Source organism: Pelophylax lessonae, assembly GCF_965119305.1.
Source record: "Pelophylax lessonae genome assembly, chromosome: 4".
NCBI lineage: Eukaryota > Metazoa > Chordata > Amphibia > Anura > Ranidae > Pelophylax > Pelophylax lessonae.
Genome location: NC_138771.1, coordinates 172,994,421 through 173,014,842, shown reverse-complemented (window position 1 = coordinate 173,014,842; position 20,422 = coordinate 172,994,421). Strand labels below are relative to the sequence as shown.

At 38.3% G+C, this 20,422-nt stretch overlaps 1 protein-coding gene across 24 annotated transcripts in view; it reads right to left on the bottom strand.

The window, feature by feature from the left end:
* CELF2 (CUGBP Elav-like family member 2) overlaps positions 1–20,422 on the bottom strand; it is a 713,329-nt gene that overhangs the window by 380,687 nt on the left and 312,220 nt on the right. The gene's annotated exons all lie outside the window — the stretch shown is intronic.

The following is a 20,422-nucleotide window of genomic DNA, read 5'->3' as shown; positions in this document are numbered from 1 at the left end:
GGTATTTTATAATGAAAATAATTCCTTGCATGCAAGAAGCAGGGTTTATCTAGAATACATTCTGTGAAGGTAGGGAATATACTAGTATATACTAGATGTAATATATTCTACATGGGGCTACCTTAGGAATAATGGAACATCTATTAACTGACTACAAGGTGCCATCATCTGCCAACTTCCTTGCACAGTTTGTGTTTATTTAATTTATTTTATATACTATGTAATGTGCCCATTGTCTAGCAAAAATACTCATGCAGTTAAAATATAGATGGTTCAGCCATATTTTTATGCCCCCATCCAAATGCCCACTAAAAATCTAACAAGGCAGTCCGAGAAAGTCAATCACATGGCATTAAAAATAATGGACTGGATTTGGTAATTCCATACAAAATCAATAGGCATTTGGGAGGCAGCGGTATTGCCTCCTGGAAGCTACTGCTCTATCGCCTATTGAAAAGCGGTCAACCACAGATCGTGTTTCAGAGGGGCTATTGAGACTGCCACCTTTGAGAACCTAGCCTTATGGAATTGTGGCTGGTTTCTTAAAGCTACTCAATGTCAGTGAAAATGTACTGAAATCTTTGTGTATCACACTTGTCATCATCCAGTAATGATTCACTAGTGCATACAGTTGTTCTATTAGGCTTAATGTGCAACTCTAGCTTTTTTTTTTATTTGTTTTGAATAGAGTGGAGAAGGTTTAGCATTTGGTTTTTAAAAGCTGTCCAGGTTTCCACTGACTTACTGTCACAGTGACAAGCGTTTTCATCAAACAAGATGTAAGGACAAATTTAACAGGAACACATATAGTAAATAAGCATTTTTGTTTTCTTTCTGTGTTGTTGTTGGAGATTTTCCTTCATTTCAGTAAGTGAGGGGAAAACTCTTTAACGAAGCCCCAATAACAGTAAAAAATTCTTCACTATCTCTAAAATAAAAAATAAAATAAAAAAGTTTTGGCTGGAGATATATTTTAACAATATGTACCATAATATAGGTTTTGTAGGTGTTCTTTAAATTAATGGCCATATAGGAGGATCATTGCCCATTATGAGTAAGAATTATAAATCAGGACAGTGACTGTACCCTCAGGAGAAATGCTAAGTCCTATCATTACTGACAATTAATCTGGACCAACATGTAGTCCTGTCTATGTCCTTCATCGCAGCCTTGATACTACTATTAAAACTGAACTTCAGCTTTTGATACACTTTACATAGTTCATTTGGGCCATACTTGCTCAAACAAACTATGTCCCTCACTAACATGGGAAGCCACTGGATGTGCTGTATAAACTGTATGTAGCTAAGGTTACATACAGCATCCAGCACTGTTTTTCTGGTTTGAGCAGAGATTTCCATTCTCATACCCGGAACACATTGGAGTCTATCTGATCGGCACTCAGCCATTCAGAGAAAGCAATGTATTCTAGCAATAAATACAAAAGTTCCTCTGATTGGCTGAATCATAAGTTGCAACATCATCAGTCCCTCTGACTTAGCCAATCAAATGTATGGGACTGAGAGTCTCGGCTTGATCCCAGAACACAGTGCGGTATGGTATGTGTAGCCTCATCTACATACAGTTTATACAGCACATCCAGCAGCCTCACATGTTATTGAGGGACATAGTTTGTTTTGAACTATATCAAGTAAATCAAAAGCTGGAGTTCAGTTTTAAATTATGCATTTGTAACTTGCATCAATTAAATATTTGTCATAGATTAAAAAATCCCCTTGGACTGAGCATTAAGAAATGCACAAGTGGTCCATATATCTAATCAAACAATCTGCTCACGATAAGCTCTGTGGGGCCGAGTTTAGCCTTAAAGTGGACCTTTCAACAACTGAAACAAGTCTGTACAAGTCTAAATGAATACATCCCTTACCCACCACAATAGCTAACTTCTATCACAAAAGCAGTCATTGGGCTTAGGTCAAATGATGATGTCATCACTCTGTTGCAGGCAGAACCAATATTTTCCAAGTGACCAAATGACAAGCTGCAAGGCTATAGAGGGAAGCTGATATGTGTCAGACAATTGTAAACCCAGCTGATAACCAAGATTTACATGATTAAGTAAGTTTGGAGCCAGCATGTTAGTCCAGGAAGAAGATACTGAACCTGGATGGCGCCTAAAAAAAATGGCTCTGTACTTCCGTATAGAAGGCATTGTCAGAGGGAGTATTGTGGGGCTACAGATTTTCTGTTTTTATCCTCTAGAGAACTGTTGTTCAACTTTCCGGATACAGTGATATACGCAAAGGCCACAGATATTATTCAGTGAATGTAATGCTACAGAAAATTGTCAGAGACTGCTAACATACTACAGGAGATGGTAAAAGGCTACAGGAGATGGTCAGAGACTGCAGATATCCTACAAAAGATGTTTAGAGACTGCAGACATACTACAGGAGATGGTCAAAGCCTGCAGACATGCTATCATTTGTTGGAGACTGGGGACATGCTTTATGAGACAATCATAGACTGAAGACACATTACATTAGACTGGCAAAGATCACTGCTATTACTGCTCCTTTACTAATCAATACTTCCACATTTGTGTTCCCTACAGCCTCCGTATAAATGACTTACTATTTTTGTCAGCACAAAGCATTATGCAAGATCAGTGGAAAAAAGCAAAGAGAAAGGGGGTGGACAGCACAGAAAATAAGAAAGGCACGTCAAAAGAAATATGACAAACTGCTTAACTCCTAGAACTCAGTCTAAAAATGTTTTTTTTTTTCTCCACTTGCCTGAACAAGCTCCTAGGCTATGAAAATAAAGGCTAGTATCTTCAGGGGCCCTGTGGGCAGCACAATGAGTGCCAAAGGGCCACATGCCACCAAGGGCATCAGGTGTGCATCAGTGCTCTATAGGAAGGATAGTTCAAGCTTTATTGTTTCTTTTGTTCAGATATAATATTAATATATATTATTTGGAGCATGTGTATTAATAGAGGCAGTATGTAGAAGAAAACCATATCTAACACATAATTTATTACCTACATTGTCAAGCATGTTAAGCTGTGCCCACGCTTATCATTATTACCTAGCAACACTTACCTGTCAGCAAGGACCCTAATTAGGCTTGTCATGCTTAGCGATATGGGTCTAACTTTGCACATTTCTCTCAAGCTCTGTAGATTCTATATTTCTTATCTATCGTGCTTGCTAATGGGTTTATGATGTCCATTGCCTGTCCTGACCTCTTTCTGTTACTGCATGTTATTAGTCGATATCTCAATCTGTATCTTTAACATAACTTTCCTCAAAATCAATTATGTGTTCTGCAAGGATAAACATCATTTAGCAATATATTTAGCTGAATGTCGTGAAAATAATATATAACTAAAATATGTGTACACCAGTAAACATCTAGTATCAAACAAAATGGTGTAATTATAATGATTGAACAATAGTAAAAAAACATCAGAAAAAAAATTTGCTTGGATTGCTAAGATATGTTCAGGATGGCAGTTTGAGCAAGAAGCAATAATAAGTAGGTCCGTGTATGGAAACTACTGCTGTTAAAAAGGTACAGCACATTAAAATAGTCTAAATCCTTAAGGCTGTTTTCTGAGCAGCTGAAGGCTACGCATTCTCCCACCATCTGTAATGACCACCCTGTGGCTATGTTATGATTAGTATAAGGATCTGGGTATCAAATACTAATAGGAGCAAGGAGTAAGGCACTCGTTATCATGTGTATTTATTATTTACATCACCCTCTGGTCTTTTACCCAAATCACAAATGTATTTTTATCATTACACTAGTGCAGGCCGAAGACCATTAACTGCAAAAACATTTGCGGGTATATGTGTGAGCCTGAAAAATCACCTGTACCCATATAAATTTAATCATGAACACCATGTATGAACTCCTACAGGATTCTGCTCTATTTATGAATTTTGTAGTCAAATGCAAACATAAAAAATTAACTATAAGATTTGTAAAAGGTTGGGGAACGCTTTATATGTTATTACATACTGGAGTGCTATAAGAACCTCCAATGTATACCATTAGGTAATACGGGTCACCTGGGAGAAGCTTGCGCCACGGCATAAAGAGGTTGTCTGGGGCAGAGTTTGTAGTAGGCCAATCAGCATCCAGATTATTCAAACTATGCAACTATAACTATGAAAATAGAGTCTTGTGTAAAGTAGAGATGAGTTCGATTTTTTCAGGTTTTCACATGCTGTATGTGATAACACTTGGAAGCTATCTATCCACTTTCTGTGTCAATTGAGACTGAAATGAAAGGAAGATCTTCTCAACCGGAGTAAAGACAGAAATTTAAACCTGTCAGAAGTTTTAGCCCAACTCCCACTATCGAAGCCTAAACAGGAGGTTTTGGCTACAGCTCACCCCAAAAGGTTATTCTGGGGATGTTTGACACCAATGACTACTAAATAGATGCAATGCTAAGACAGAAAACAAGTGATAGCTGGAAATTCCCAATTCAGATGATGGTGCACAAAAACAGAATGACCAAGAGACATGGATGAGCTGTATGCAGGTGCTGAATTGCAACGTTCTGTAATGCAGCTTGAGTACCAATATAAAATGTCAGGGGTATCTTTCTGTGTTACATAACTGCGTAAGATATCGAGTCATGATAACCACAAATCAAACTAATTAGATAAATCAACAGGCTCATGTTTTAGAAAAAAAGGTTATTGTCAACAGAGTTGAGGGTTACAAAGCAAAGGCCTTGTCCTGTAGATACACCTCACTCTGCTACGCTTGCTATTTAGCAGCTTGGACATAGCCCATTCCTATACTGAAGCCCATTTCTGCACAGAAAAACTGAGATTACTGACAGTGAACTACACTAAGTTAGGCATCAGAGTAAGTCTTGGTAACCTTATCTAAACACAAAAAAAATATATATTGCAGCTGGCCAATCCATAAATGCAGTTTCTGCATTCGATTTTCGGTTTTGTTCACTGGCTGTGATTGCCAGTAACAGGAGCCAATGGCTCCTGCTGCTGTTTCAACTAATGAGGAATAAATAACTGGGGAGAAGCTCAGCTCTTATGCGCATCACTGGATCAAGAGGGGGTTTAGGTGAGTATTGGGGGGACTGGGGTGTGCTGCTGCACAATTTTAACCTGAAAAAAAAAAAAAAACAAATGCAGCTGGCATATCTAAGGAGTGGTAATCTGCAATATATTACATATTTTGTTCTTATGTTAGGTGCAGTAACCATAACAACCAAAGAACTCCTTAATACTGTTATCTGCAGTTTTAAAAGAATCAAACAGGCTAACCGTGGCAACAGAGTAGGACTGGACTGGGAGACATTTGCTTCTTTGCCCAGTATAGATAACATACTGTATGTTAGGCTGGTGGCCCTAAGTGATGACACTTCAGAACTCCGTCAGAGCAGGACCTGCAGTCAACAACAGCTCCTAGGTATTATATAGCTATCCGCTACCAGGTAGAGGGAAGTCTTTGTAATTGAAATGTTATATGACCGACAGCAGAGAGACACAAAGGAAGGAAATAATGGAAGAATGCTAAACTGTAAGATTCATTGTACTCATTTGTTGAGGGATAGCTGAACTACAAGGATTATTTGCAATGATAATGTGGGGGAGATTTACCAAAACTTGAGCACACAGAATCTGGTGCAGATGTGCATAGTAACCAATCAGCTTTTAGTTTTTTTTGGCAAAGCTTATTTGAACAAGCTGAAGAGGCGTATTAATTTGTATGCACACCTGCACCATATTCTGTGTGTACCAATTTTATTAAATCTCCCCAATAGTATTTCTTTTAGATGTTACCATGTGATTTTCACAGAGAAGTTTATAAAGTAATTTCTCCTTTAAAGTCCATTCCTTACAATCCTTTTGTTTAGCATTTGTATCACACAGTTATGTTACAATATGTTCTTCTAGGCAACACCCATCTTTCCCCACAACCACCAATCACTGCAGCGCAGCGGCACCCTTTATGTGTTGTACTTTCTTTAGCCCACAGGAGCCTGTCCATACCAAAAAAGAGCCAATTGGTTATGTGTGCTTCCCAAGCTAAATATTTCCAGTTTACCTCTGACTAGCACCTAATAGATTGCTTCTTTGTCTCAATTATACCAGCTGTCTCCTGTGCGTAGGAAATGGTCTCCCTCCACAATGCTTTTATATTATCTTACCCTTTATTAAGCCTCTAAAATGTTTAAATATTAACAAAAAGCTAGTTTGCATAGTATGATTTTCTCATATGCATACTGGTCCTTTAAAGGAAAAATGGTATGTGTATGTGTTTTTTTTTTTTAATTGTCTTCTATATTTAGGTAATTGTTTGATTGCTATGCCTACAGCTCTATATTAAATAAGGATCAATTATAAATAATGATCAAAGGTTATTATATCGAGAAAAAAAATGGATTCACACTTTAAACACAGAAGAAGTTTCAGCTACTGTATGTTGCAGAACAGAAAATGAAAATCAATAGGACAAGTAGCCCCTGTTTTCATAAGATCTGCTCTTTATTAGACAAGATCTAGGCAATTTAGACAATCTCTAGACTCCCGCTTTGTTTATCACAAAGATTTCCATTGGGGTTACGGTTATTGAGACCATCGATCGGCTGCAAGAGAGAATGTCCTACAAGCTTCCTATTTAGATGAATGCTGGTTATTAGACACATAAAGAAAGGAGAAAACAAATAATAATCTTCATTCTCCACATTCAGCCTACTTCTTCATTTTATTCTACAGAGCCGACGACTCAGGTGAGGAAAGCTTAGACGTGGATCAAGCTAACTCCAGAATATTCAAAAGAATCCTTGCAGACATTTAACTCTCTCTTAATAAGCCTTTATACACCATTGTGCATGAGGACAAATGTAAATGTTTCATATTAAAATTTTAAATTGCCATTTTCCATGCACAACTAGGCATTCTATAAAATGTATAAACACCTTGAAAACCCATCTGTTCAGGGAAGCTTATAACATTCTCTCATCTTGCACTAAAGCACCTCTCCGTGGATGATCAGTAACAATATCTTCTAACACTTGCCCATGTACTCAGCTCACTGCTCCATCACAACATGTACACCTTTTCTTTCACTACCTTATACCCTGATGTAAGCAGATGGAACTGAATGATATTTTACTAAAGCAGTGTGCATAATAAACAACTGCATTTTTTTAGTAAAATCATTTTCACCTTTGTATCTTTATCCTGATACTGTTGATCTTCTGCAGCCTCATTGCAACCAAATTCTTGCTACATGCACACGCTGAAAGAATGGTGAATGGCATTTCTCAGAATGGTTTCCTAAAGGTGATAACAGTGGACTGTGCCTGAGTAATGCATGTTGAAATAGTTAGTTGAAAGCTCACATGATAGGGTGACAATACAGGAGCACTGGCACAAAGCATTACAAACAAATGGTCACTTCCCCCACCTATTTTTGGCCTTCACAGCAAGGAGCACATGGAAGGGCAACGCATGTAAAACAAAACCATGGAAAATTCCTAGCTCAACTCATCAGCCAGCCTGCTACAATCCAAATTAACATGTCTAACAGTTTGCGTTAAAACTGGGGTTTAGTTGGCACACATTTGCAAATACATGAGTAAGCTGTGGAGGCCATGACAAGGAACCCCATTATTATCTGCCGTCCTAACTCTATACATTTTCGAGAGCCTCCAATTTAGAGCCCACTCCTCCTTAAAGGCACAGGGGCTTGCCTGTTGCTGCCATTGTGCTATATGCTGGGTGCTCAGTGCATCCCTGTGCCTTTAGGGAGGGGTGAGCTCCTTCCAGGCTCACCTGCCCCCTTCCTATCTATTATAATGCATGTGCTTCTACTATGGAGGCTTGCAAAAATGTATAGAGTTAAGACTGTGAATAATAATGGGGTGCCTTGTTGTGGCCTCCACAGCTTACGCATGTATTTGCAAATGTGTGCTAACTATAACTAAACCTTTGTTTTTAACACAAACTGTTAGACATGGTAATTCAGTTGGTAGTAGGAACAAAGCATTGTCACACTATAAAAGAAAGGCCCTTGACAAAGCTTCAGATTTACAAATGTTGAAAATTTAAGGGCCTGTTCACACTTTGTGCATGGTAAAATGCCATGTTTCTTTAGGAATAAAGTATGTTTTCTAGTGCTGAAAACTGCAGGTCTCTGCATAAGTGTGAAACAGCCCTGTCAGGTTTTTGTTTATTTTTGCCATCTATGTCGCATTAGGGAGATTTCTCTTCACTTCATGCCACATAGCCACACCAGGAAAGTGAGAAGAAAATCTCTCCAAAGTGAAGGAATTGTCACCAGAACTAGTGTTCCCATTGAAAGATTTACTCTCTTATATTGATTATTTATCATTAAAAATTACTAACTAATTATTAACATACTGTTTATACTGTGTACCATGTTCATAGGGATGTGATAAAAACAATGTTACTTAGTTAAATAGACTCCTTTAATTTTTTATGTCTTGTCTGATGGTTTCATAGGATATGTGGTTGAGGGAGGATCGGCACTGCCTATCCTTCTAAAGCAGCAGCAGCACTGATTTTTCTGATGGCCTTTCGCTATGCTCTCCCAGATTTACACATTTGACTGGGGGAGGAGTAGAAGTCCGGTTAGGTTTTAACTGCTATCCAGGTCTCCATTAGAGAGATTTATCCTCACTTAGTTTCCTGCTGACAACATTTTACAAGACAGGAAGTGAGGGTAACTGTCCAGTAGCAACACAGACAAAAATAATCATTTTAATTTATAGAAATGGGTAAGGGTAGTTGTGATCAAGACCCTCTGAAATAGTACTGTGCTACCATTGCAATATTCAAACATGTGATGGGGGTGCTTTAAAGCCTCACTTCAAGATAAACTTTTGTCTAGCTTTAAAGTTGAACCGAAGTTCCACTGTAAGAAACAGCAAGCAGGTAGATTTTTATTGCAGAAGAGTCATACACTGTCTCTTCTGCAATAAAATTCACCTACATGCCTGCTCTCTGTCTTCTCTGGCACTGTAAACTAAGCTGGTCATGCGCAGCTAAGCTTACAGAACCAGACTGGTCTCTGAGTGCCAGGATGATGGCCCCCTGCATGAAATTATCCCCCACTGGCCAATGGAAGTCCCAAAGACCAGCACTCAGAGGATGATGCTGGAGCCGACACAGGAACTTTGGACAGGTAAGTTTTGGTCCTTTAGTTCACCTTTAAGCCACAGTTATGTAGCACTACAACCCCCAGTCTTTGGGAGTCCATGTCAGTGCCTGCATGATGTGGACACTTCCTGGACCTTCCTAGATGGATAGCAATAGGGTCCGGTCAGAATCCAGAATAGAATGATGATAATCGGAGGGTCATGGTTGAGGACCTGAGATTTTGAGGGCATTACAGCAATGGATCATCCAGACCCCCTGCCCAGAACTGGTGGTGAGGAAATAGGATAGGGGACTTAGGTGAATATATCTGATAAGGAGAAAACATTGCATATCTGCATGAATTAAAAGTGAGGTGTGGGAGGGGTTGGGGGTGTAAGGATGGTCAAAAATTTGTTTTATTGCAGGGGGCTTTATTTCTGCACAGGGTTGCATCTTGTTTGAAATTAACCCTTCTAAAAATTGTTATACACTGTCATTTTAAAAAGCTATTTAGTTTGTCAAATAAAGCATTTCTTTTGTCATTCTTATCATTAGTGTAAAAAAATTCAGAAAAAAAATACAGTATGTGTCATGAAAGGCAAGTGCCAAAAAAGTTAGGTGAGTCAGCTGGATTCCTGATGTCAGCAACTTAAACATGAGCATGTCACTTTATCTTACCCTGCCTAAGGCAACAAAACACAGATTGTAAACTTTGCAGGGTGGATTCATATACTCTATTCCCATTGCCAAACACAGTATGCCACTAACTATATTGTAATTGTGAAGCACATTGAGTCTCACAGGGGAAGATATGAAATCTTTTACATTGTTACTTAATGTTGTCATTACTAATCTAAGCTTGAGGATTATTTTACATGCACAAAACAGACCAGTGTACAAAAAAATTTGAAATAGGCAAACTGTTTTAGTTCAGCTGCTGAGCTTATCCTGTAAAGATCTACATAATATATTTAACTGTGCTTCTTGGTTAATTGATAAATGGCAAAAAAAAGCAAAATGAAATAAAAACAATACACCGTCATTCTGGTGCCCTGCTGGTGTACAGTATTAGACAGGAATTAAAGAATATATAGCCCTCAGGACTGAGTGTTGGGGTTCATGATGAAATGGAGTTCCAAGTACGATATTGGCGCATTTATAAATAAAGAATATCCTGTTGTGTCTGTACAGAAAAAAATTGGTGCAGTATGATTGTGCAAAAAAATTAGGTGGAAAGAAGCATTTACTTACACTATATTACCAAAATTATTGGTACGCTTGCCTTTACATGCACATGAACTTAAATGGCATCCCAGTCTTAGTCCATAGGGTTAAAATTGAGTTGGCCCACCCTTTGCAGCTATAACAGCTTCAACTCTTCTAAAAAGGCTGTCCACAAGGTTTAGAAGTGTATCTATGAGAATGTTTGACCATTCTTTCAGAAGCGCATTTGTGAGGTCAGGCACTGATGTTGGACAAGAAAGCCCAGCTTTGAAGTCTCCGCTCTAATTCATCCCAAAGGTGTTCTGGTGTTCTATCGGGTTGAGGTCAGGACTCTGTGCAGGCCACTCAAGTTCCTCCACCCCAAACTTGCTAACCCATGTCTTTATGGACCTTATTTTTGCACTGGTGCGCAGTCATATTGGAACAAAGTTGAGAGCATGAAATTGTCCAAAATATCTTGGTATGCTGATGCCTTAAAAGTTCCCTTCACTGGAACTAAGGGCCAAGCCCAACCCATGAAAAACAACCCCACACCTTAATCCCCCCCTCGACCAAATAATTTGGATCAGTGCACAAAGCAAGGTCCATAAAGACATGGATGAGAGCGCTTGGGAGGGAGGAACTTGACTGGCCTGCACAGAGTCCTGATCTCAACCTGATAGAACACCTTTGGGATAAACTAGAGTGTAGGATGGGAGCCAGGCATTCTTGTCCACATCAGTGCATGACCTCACAAATGTACTCCTGGAAGAAGGGTCAAACAACCCCAAAGATACACTATAAAAACCTTGTGGACAGCCTTCTCAGAAGAGTTGAAGCGGTTATAGCTGCAAAGGGTGGGCCAACTCAATATTGAACCCTACGGACTAAGACTGGGATTCCATTAAAGTTCATGTGCGTTTCAAGGCAGGCGTCCCAATACTTTTGGTAATATACTGTATGTGCTATTAAATACTCGTAATTTTATTGGATCCAACAGCCATACCGATATTTACAATGTGTAAAAAGTAAGGGCACTACACACTTAAAACATAAATTAGATATGAAAGGTGTCTCATCAATTGGAAAAAAAAGGCTGAAGGATAAGAAAACAGAATTAAATAAATTCAGCCTGCTAGTTTTGGTAAAATAAAAAAAAATAAAAAAAATAGTAATAATAGCCAATAATGTAGGGGAACAACGGATAGGGTACACTCACAAGATTTCTAGCAGGATCAACAATTATTATGGAAATCATTTTTTTGCACTTTGCAAACAAAATTGTTAACTATTTATTGGACGTTAAAAAAGTCCAAAAGGCACCTAACAAGAGACGTTCATAGTTAAGATTTACATACACTATAACCTATGCTATGGCTACCGTTACTGCATGTGTGTAATAGGCAGAATATATTTATCTATTGTTCCTTTAGAACTAAAAAATGGAAATGGGAAATTGTAATTCTCAGACAACACTGCTAACTTCGGGGAAAACCTTTATGTCTCAACTGCTGTAGTTTCTTTGCTTTTGATGCATTTCTCATCTTAAATATAGGAAGTAGAACATATTAGGATAAACATGTAAAGTCAGATAATGTGACAAATGGCAATAATGGGAATCAAAGGTATAAAAACATGTATCCAACAGTAATTACTGGTAGCCAGTTTAAGATGGACTTAAAAGTAGTGTTTATAGTCCCATAGCTGTTTTATAAATAAAAATAGAATTATTTAGAACTATGAAGGGCATTTCAGCTCCCAACATCACTAACATTTCAAAAGATATTTCAGAGAAGCCCTAGATAAGAATGTTACACTGATCAGCATTTTGAAGTCTGCACAGAAGACAGTTCTTTAATGCATGATGTTGATGAGGTTTTCATCCAAGCTCTTCAGTTTTAAGTTATGGCAAAACATTAAAGTTGGCTATAATCCAGAATATGACTTTATCTTTTGTGATTGTGTTTGGTAAAGATTTAGCAGTAAAAATAGTTATTCAGTTATCTCATACAATAACAGCAGGAGTTTAGAGAAACATGGAGGCCACCATTGCTGACCTTTCTAAAAAATGATTATTGCCTGGCTCTCATCCCCTGTTTAACACATTAAGCCTCATACCCTAAATAAGTGTAAAAATAGGGACAACATGATTTTGCATACTAAGACACAAGTCAGCAAAACAACCAAGCAAATAGCATTGTTAACCACTTTAACCTTACAACCGCACTACCCAATAATTTCTATATACTGTCATCAGCTGTACCAGTATATGCATACATGAATGTATGTTCTGTATTTTTATATCTCAATTGTATACCCCTTCTTTTCTGCAACCTGGGTAACCAGGATGGTGCTTTGAAATCAATGAACAAGAGTCAGTTTTAACTGCTATGTCAGTCACTATGCCTCTGGTAGCATATTGTATATATCTCTATACACTGCTCAAAAGAATTAAAGGCAAACTTTACAAACACATCAAATCTTACTGGGGAAAAATATCCTGCTGGATATCTATACTGATATAAACTGGGTAATGTGTTAGAAATTAAAGGATGCCACATCGTTTGGTGGAAATCAAAATTATCACCCTACAGAGGGCTGAATTCAAAGACACCCCAAAAAACCAAAGTGGAAAAATGATGCAGCAGGATAGTTAATTTTGCTGAAATTTCATTGCAGCAACTCAAGATGGTACTCAGTAGTTTGTATGGCCCCCATGTGCTTGTATGCATTCCCTAACAATGTCGGGGGATGCTCCTAATGAGACAACGGATGTTCTCCTGCAGTATTTCCTCCCAGATCTGGACCAGGACATTACTGAGCTCTGGAACAGACTGAGGTGCAACCTGGTGGCGTTGGATGGACCGAAACATAATGTCCCAGAGGTGTCAGGTGAGTGTGGGGGCTATTTAATGGAATCAATTCCTTCATCCTCCAGGAACAGGTTGCATACTCTCACCACATGAGGCTGAGCATTGTCGTACACCAGGAGGAACCCAGGACCCACTGCACCAGCGTAGGGTCTGACAATGGGTCCAAGGATTTCATCCCAATGCCTAATGGCAGTCAGGGTGCTATTGCCTAGCCTGTAGAGGTCTGTATGTCCTTAAATGAATATGCCTCCCCCGACCATCAATTACCAACCACCAAACCGGTCATGCTGAACGATGTTACAGGCAGCATAAAGTTCTCCACATCTTCAACAGGCTTTTTAACGTCTGTCACATGTGCTCAGGGTGAACCTGCTCCCATCTGTGAAAAGCACAGGATGCCAGTGGCGGACTTGCCAATTCTGGTATTCAATGGCAAATGCCAATTGAGCTCCATGGTGCAGTGAGCACAGGGCTCACTAGAGGATGTCAAGGCCATGCTCATGATGTCTGTTTCTGATTGTTTGGTAAGAGACCAAAGGCAGTACTCACCCTGTTCCTCTTGCACAAAATGAGCAGATACAGGTCCTACTGATGGGTTAAGGACCTTCTATGGCCCTGTCCAGCTCTGCTAGAGTAAATGTCTGTCTCCTATAATCTCCTCCATACTCTTGAGACTGTGCTGGGAGACACAGCAAACCTTCTGGCAATGGCACATAGTGATGTGCCATCCTGACGGAGTTGGACTGCCTGTGCAAGCTCTATAGGGTCCAGGTATCGACTCATGCTACCAGTAGTGACTCTAACCTTAGCCAAATGCAAAACTAGTGAAAAACAGTCAGAAAAGATGAGTAGGGGAAAAAAATGCCTGTGGCCTCCACCATTGCTGTTTTGGAGGTTGTCTCATTGTTGTCCATCTAGTGCACCTGTTGTTAATCTCATTAACACCAAAGCAGCTGAAACTGATTACCACCCCTTCTGCCACCTAACTGACCAGATCAATATCCCAGGAGTTTAATTGACTTGATGCTATACTCTGTTCCTTTAATTTTTGAGCAGTATATATAGTATATACACTGTATATATATTCCCATTACAGTTTATGTATAATCAGTCCAGCATCACATACAAAAATACTAAGAAATACAAATATCCACATCAGTTTTATGATATCACCCAATCAACAAAAACATCTGTTTGAAAAGTTATCACTGATCATTACACTAAAAGAATATGATATCCCCGATGCTGTATACCTTTGTTATATTCAAGTGATAGCTGTTACAGTTGTTCTATTATGGTTTACCTATACTTGTCTACTAGCAGGCCTCACCTGCATCCATAAACCAAATCCAGCACCAATATGATCATGCTTATTCTCCTATCACTTTCAAAGATACTAAGGGGACACAGCTCCTTAAAGGAAATCACTCCCTGCCAGTAAAAGTGGATGAAAGACATACTGAGGCGGTTAATTTATCACAACAAATTAATTATAAATTCATGTTTTAAATATTGCATTTGAATTAAAGATTGAGGGTAAAGTAATAGACATCTAAAGAGAAAACCCCAGCTAATACACTACAGCTTTTCAGCTCTGGTTTAAAATTATGCTCTCTGGATGTAAACTCGCTTAACTTAACTTACCATTGAGATACTATAGACTCACTAAATCCAACTGTTAATGAACCCCTACCAACCAGATGACCCTCTTCCTTCCTTCTCAAAACAGATCGCAAGGGAAAATCTCCCAGTTGGGATCATAGTTAGCTTTAAACATTTGAAAGAGGTTCTAACTTACCCCCACTTAATCCAGAACTACAAAAAAGGCATGGCTGGAGTTGGCGCAATAAAGTAAATTTGGCAGGGGGAATGGTGATTACTGGTAAGGATACTAGAAGATGCACTAAGGGGTACATTAATAAAGCAACAGTAAGACCTTACTGCAGACTTACTGCTGTTTTAAAATAAAAGGCACATTTATAAAGCGCAGCTGTGCCCTTTACAAATGTACTTAGCACCTTGCTGTGGGAAAGCACTATTCATTTAAACTAATTGAAAACAAGTAGTGGGAGAAGAAGAGTCCAGTCACAGGCCTTTCCTTCTACAATGGAATGCAGAGAATACTTTATATAACACCTGCAGTCTCCACACACTATGGCATGCATTTTATGAATGAAGCATAAAACGCAGGCATAGCGTGGAGTAAACACTACAATGTCCAGCAGAGAGCAGATATAGCAGCACCTGAACTCAATTATAAATGGACTTCTAACGTGTTTTAAGATTAGGCAGAGCCTGAGAATGGTTGAGATGATTGGATTGTGGAATTTACACAAAAAAACTGTTTAATAATAAAAACCAAATTTACCATGTAGGTAGGCCCATACCCCAAATAAACATATACAAAACCAAAAAAGAAAAAGTAGGGGCTTTGAGAGGCCAATTGGGAGAAGGAGGACCAAAATACAACCATATAAAATAAATAATTTTATTAATACATCTAAAACAATGTACACAATTTAGGGACACAAGAAAGAAGTCCCATACAAAAATTACAAATAGGATAAAAGACACAGTACAGAAATACGTTCCCTAAATAGGGAAATAAGGAATACTTCATGCAGATGTTGATGCAAGTCTCTGGTGACACTCGGTTTGAGGGTCCCAATAAACCAACGCGTTTCGCATAAGGCTTATTTAGGGCCAGAGAGACCGAACAAGACCGATATTTCTAGCTGCGCGCAAAGATAAGAGTGGCAGGATAGAACATAGGGTCCCTAGATTCAAGGTGCAGGGTTCAAATGGCGGCTACCAGTACCAGCAGTTATATTTATTTGATCCTCAGGCGGTTAGATACTTCTCCGTATACCAATACCTTTGTGGCTTTCATATGTGTAGCAGATTGAATAGCAACATAACTCATTCATTTTGTAGCAGGCTATAGTAACCTTAGAAAGCGCTCATCCGAATGCTGCTTTTCAAATTAAATGTGGTAAATGCCACCGGAATGGAGATATATACTCAGTATTGTCCCATACAGGATTGAGGCAGGGATATCATAGACATACAGTCATGGGCAATACAGGTCCATGGCTGAAGCTCTCAAAAAGAAAGCCTCATCCGTAGTAGTCCTCTATTTATCCTGCCAGAATTATTATTAAACAGTTAACTGCTTAATAATAAATTCTGAAAATCTACTCATCTTGTTTCTTTATGGCCCACTAATGCATTGAACACTGCAAAAGAATAATGTTCACTAATAACGTGAAATAACTTTTTTGTAGCAATGGATATTTATACTATACCAATGTGAAAGGATCGGCTTTGTCTCCATGTACCAGTGATGGGCTCATCCAGTTTTTGTTTACTCTGTTACAGAAGGTAATTCATAGCAATGAAATAAAACTAAGTTCACCTTTATATCTGCATGGTTATAAGGTTTTACCACAACTCTTCATCAGAAAAACTCCCCGAGGAAGAACCCGAGAGGACAACTTTTTTCTAAAATAGAAGACCTCTTTAAATAAATATGAAACAATATTCAGTGTTCTATGATGGCCCAAATAACTGATGTAATTGTGGTAAAAAAAAAAAAAAAAACAGCATGTTGATTGAAAGAGGTATTTTTATTGTAAATTCCACATAGAATACTGTCACAATTAATCTGTCTACTGAGAGAAGACTGTCAGACATCAAGCAAAATCAATAAGAGTTCTTTGTTGGTTGAAAACAAAGGTCTAAAACTTGATGGGTGACAGCATGTGCTACTTAGTTCCAGCGCAAAAATACCATGCATGGTAGTAATACTGAAAAAGGGGATTTCATTATATCCTAGGCAGAAGCCATAATTGCAAAACCATTGCTAACGATTTGATGCTACATCCCTTAATGACTTAAAAGGCCTACATTGCTGCTACATCCTTTTAGATACCACTAAATGGGTGTTTTTTGGCACCAGGGCTGATATACAGTGTTCTCTGCTGAAATCAATAATTTACTATTTAAATAGAGAGATTATAAATTGTATAAACATGCAGCTTTTGTTTCCCCTGGAGTATCGGTTTAGATAAGGGCCAACCAAAGCAGCGTTGGGGTCCATAAAAACATCCCTAAAAGCCCTTCCTGCGAGTCAGGGTAATCTCCAGAACAAAAGACACACATTTTTGTATCTGTAAAAGCTCTGTTTCAATAAGAAATGACAGGCATGCTCTGCCAAAGAAGACTCTTGAGCGGCTTCCAAATTCAGGGGCGAGTATTTGGATACAGCTAACATTGTTCAAAGCTTTATCCACGTTTTACTGTCTGAATTGTTGCCTGATGGCAACTGGATGTTCAACTACAATTCAGAAATCATCTTTTGTGCTCAGGGCCTGGCATTATGGAACAATAGCCTGCCATGTCCTAATGATATATGGAGCAAGGAATATGCTGTAACAATGTGCCTAATGGCAAAGTAAAGTATGCTGCTAACTAGCAGTGTGTGTTTTATCTGACATGTCATTCAAGCCCTTTATTATTAAATCGTAGATTAAGAAAAAATCCTACAACAGATAATGAAATGTAGTTAACTGCTTAAAACTCATGCAGACTGCAAGCCCAGATTATCATAAAATAATCTAATTTAATATACTACAAGCATTCCAAACTGCATTTCTTAAAAAGTACTCTTCAGCCACAGGAGCCACAATCTACCTGTACAATGCTTCTAATATTAATCTTGCTATATTTTATGTGCATATGGATACCCAGCTTTGGAAATCCTGGTTGTTAATAGTAACCTGATTTTAAAGTTGTGTTAGGTTGTGCTAGACTAACAGGTCTCAGAGTCAAGTTTCCCTTCTGCACTCAATTGAAATCCTTAGGGAAGCATATCATAAAATGAACCTGGCAATTTTATTTTAAGTTTATGTACAGTATGCGATGTAAAAAAAAATGCAAAAAGTAAAATGAAGTTCCTTAAGTATCAACAGATCCAGAGGTATAGGCTGCTGAAGGTGTACCCAAATATCGACTCTTCCTGCAAATGTTAGGCTTGACTATGATACTCCTGCCTCTTGAGCCTCACTCTGTTGGTCTTGTATTGTGATGGGTAGCCTAACCAATAGGGGGGCTTAGCAGGTAGGAAAGGATAAGACAAGGCTTACATTTTGCTAGAAGAGTTGACATTTTCATAATTTCAGCTGTTTACATCTCAAGATTTACTACCCCTTTGACATGCATTTTTCACTGAAGGTAACCTTGGCTTATATATGTTTATCATTCAAGATTGGCAAAGGTTTACTTCAACCTGTACTTTTTATTTAAATTAGGTAAGGCTTGGGATCACCCCTTTCAAACCATGCATGACCCATACGTTTTCAAAAAGAAAAAGCTCACGCACTTGACTCAAAAGATTTTCTATTTCACTTCAACATTTCTTTTATAATGGTATGCAATGGGAAGGGGAAAAAACTCCCTTTTATCTGTGAGTCAATACATAACAGTATGACCTTCTCCTGCCACTGATTTCTGTAGAAAGTGGAATGTCTATTATTTTCAGCATACACCAGTTGCAGAAGGTAGCAAGAGAATTCACAAGAATTATTTTCTTCACTTGTCTCATTGACTCTTGCACTGAAGACAGGAATGACATTAGTTTGTAACTAAATATAAATAGGTGCTTATAGTTGTTTAGAATTTTCTTTCACCTTCAGGGATATCTATTTGGGGGACAGTATAAACTTCATGGGTAGTATAATCCAGAAGATAGAAGTCTGCCTGCTTACAGCCTAACATTTCACACTGACACTTCAAAAATTACATTTTAAGTTGGTACTCATACAGTACAGTACAGTAATGAGCTCTATTCTACCAAGATCCCTGTTCCATTATTTTATAAGGAAAACCGCCAAAGGAGGAAAATTTAAAGTTACACATTTAAAGGTTTTTGCAACTGTATTTTGATCCTATGGGGTTCAAATATTCAAGTTTTGATACCACGACACTTGGATTGTTAAGTTAAATCCATGAACACCAAACATTCTTCCTACCCTCATTTTTTCTTATCCTTTGATCAGCATGTACCTTAGCCTTCAGAATTATGACAAAAAATATTTACCTATTTTTTCCACAGAAAATAATGAATAGAGCTTACTATTTTTGTATTTCTAGAATTTCAGCTTTTCTGTCTCAATCACCTCTTTATGTCACTGCTCAATATATAGCTTTTAATTGCCTGTCACTATAAATACAGCCCATGGCAGCATTATGCCTGATGCACAGCAGCACTTCAGCACAGACTAAAGTCAAATATGACCTTTTCTGCCTAGCAATTATGTGCATAGAACATTTTTATGAAGAAATAAAACAGGTAGATGAATATAAGAATGAAGAAGAATACTTTTTGCAGGAAAGTGTATTTTTCTCCAAGATAAAATACACTTTGATATTTTAAAGTATACGTAGCATATCTTGGAACAACATGCACGCAAATGAGTGTTTGTTAATGATGAACTGTACACATGTACAGTAAAACTGAAATGACTGGTCCAACAGTTCTTTACCATACCGTTTTCTATTTCGCTTTTTATTTAATCTGTTGATATGAGACCACATAGATGTTCTATTGTTGCAGCTTAAAAAAACATCAGTATGTTTATATAACTGTTTGAAAAGATCTTCCAGAGCTTGCTGGGCAGGGTATTATTCTGTCACCCTATGACTAAATGATGTTACATCAGAAACCCATCAGTGAGTGTTGCAGACATACACTATATTACCAAAAGTATTGAGACTGTGAGCCAGGCTTTCTCATCCACATCAGTGCCTGATCTCACAAATGCGCTTCTGGAAGAATGGTCAAACATTCCCATAGACAAACTCCTAAATCTTTTGGACAGCCTTCCCAAAAGAGTTAAAGTTGTTATGGCTGCATAGGGTGAGCCAGCTCAATATTGCACCCTACAGACTAAGACTGGGATGCCATTAAAGTTCATGTGCGTGTAAAGGCAGGCGTCCTAATACCTTTGATAATATAGTGTATATACCCATTACTTTACTACTGGAACTTCTTTAAGCAGATATAAAAGATACAAGATAAAGCCTAAGTTTAGTAAATAATAAAAAACAAAAATCAGCTCAAGGGACAATATCTACCATCAATGTGATGTTTCCCTTGTGCTGTGGGTTCCTGTTTTAATTTAATTCTTCTTCCTCCGGTGCTGCAATCTTCGAGGGTGGGGGAGGGGGGGG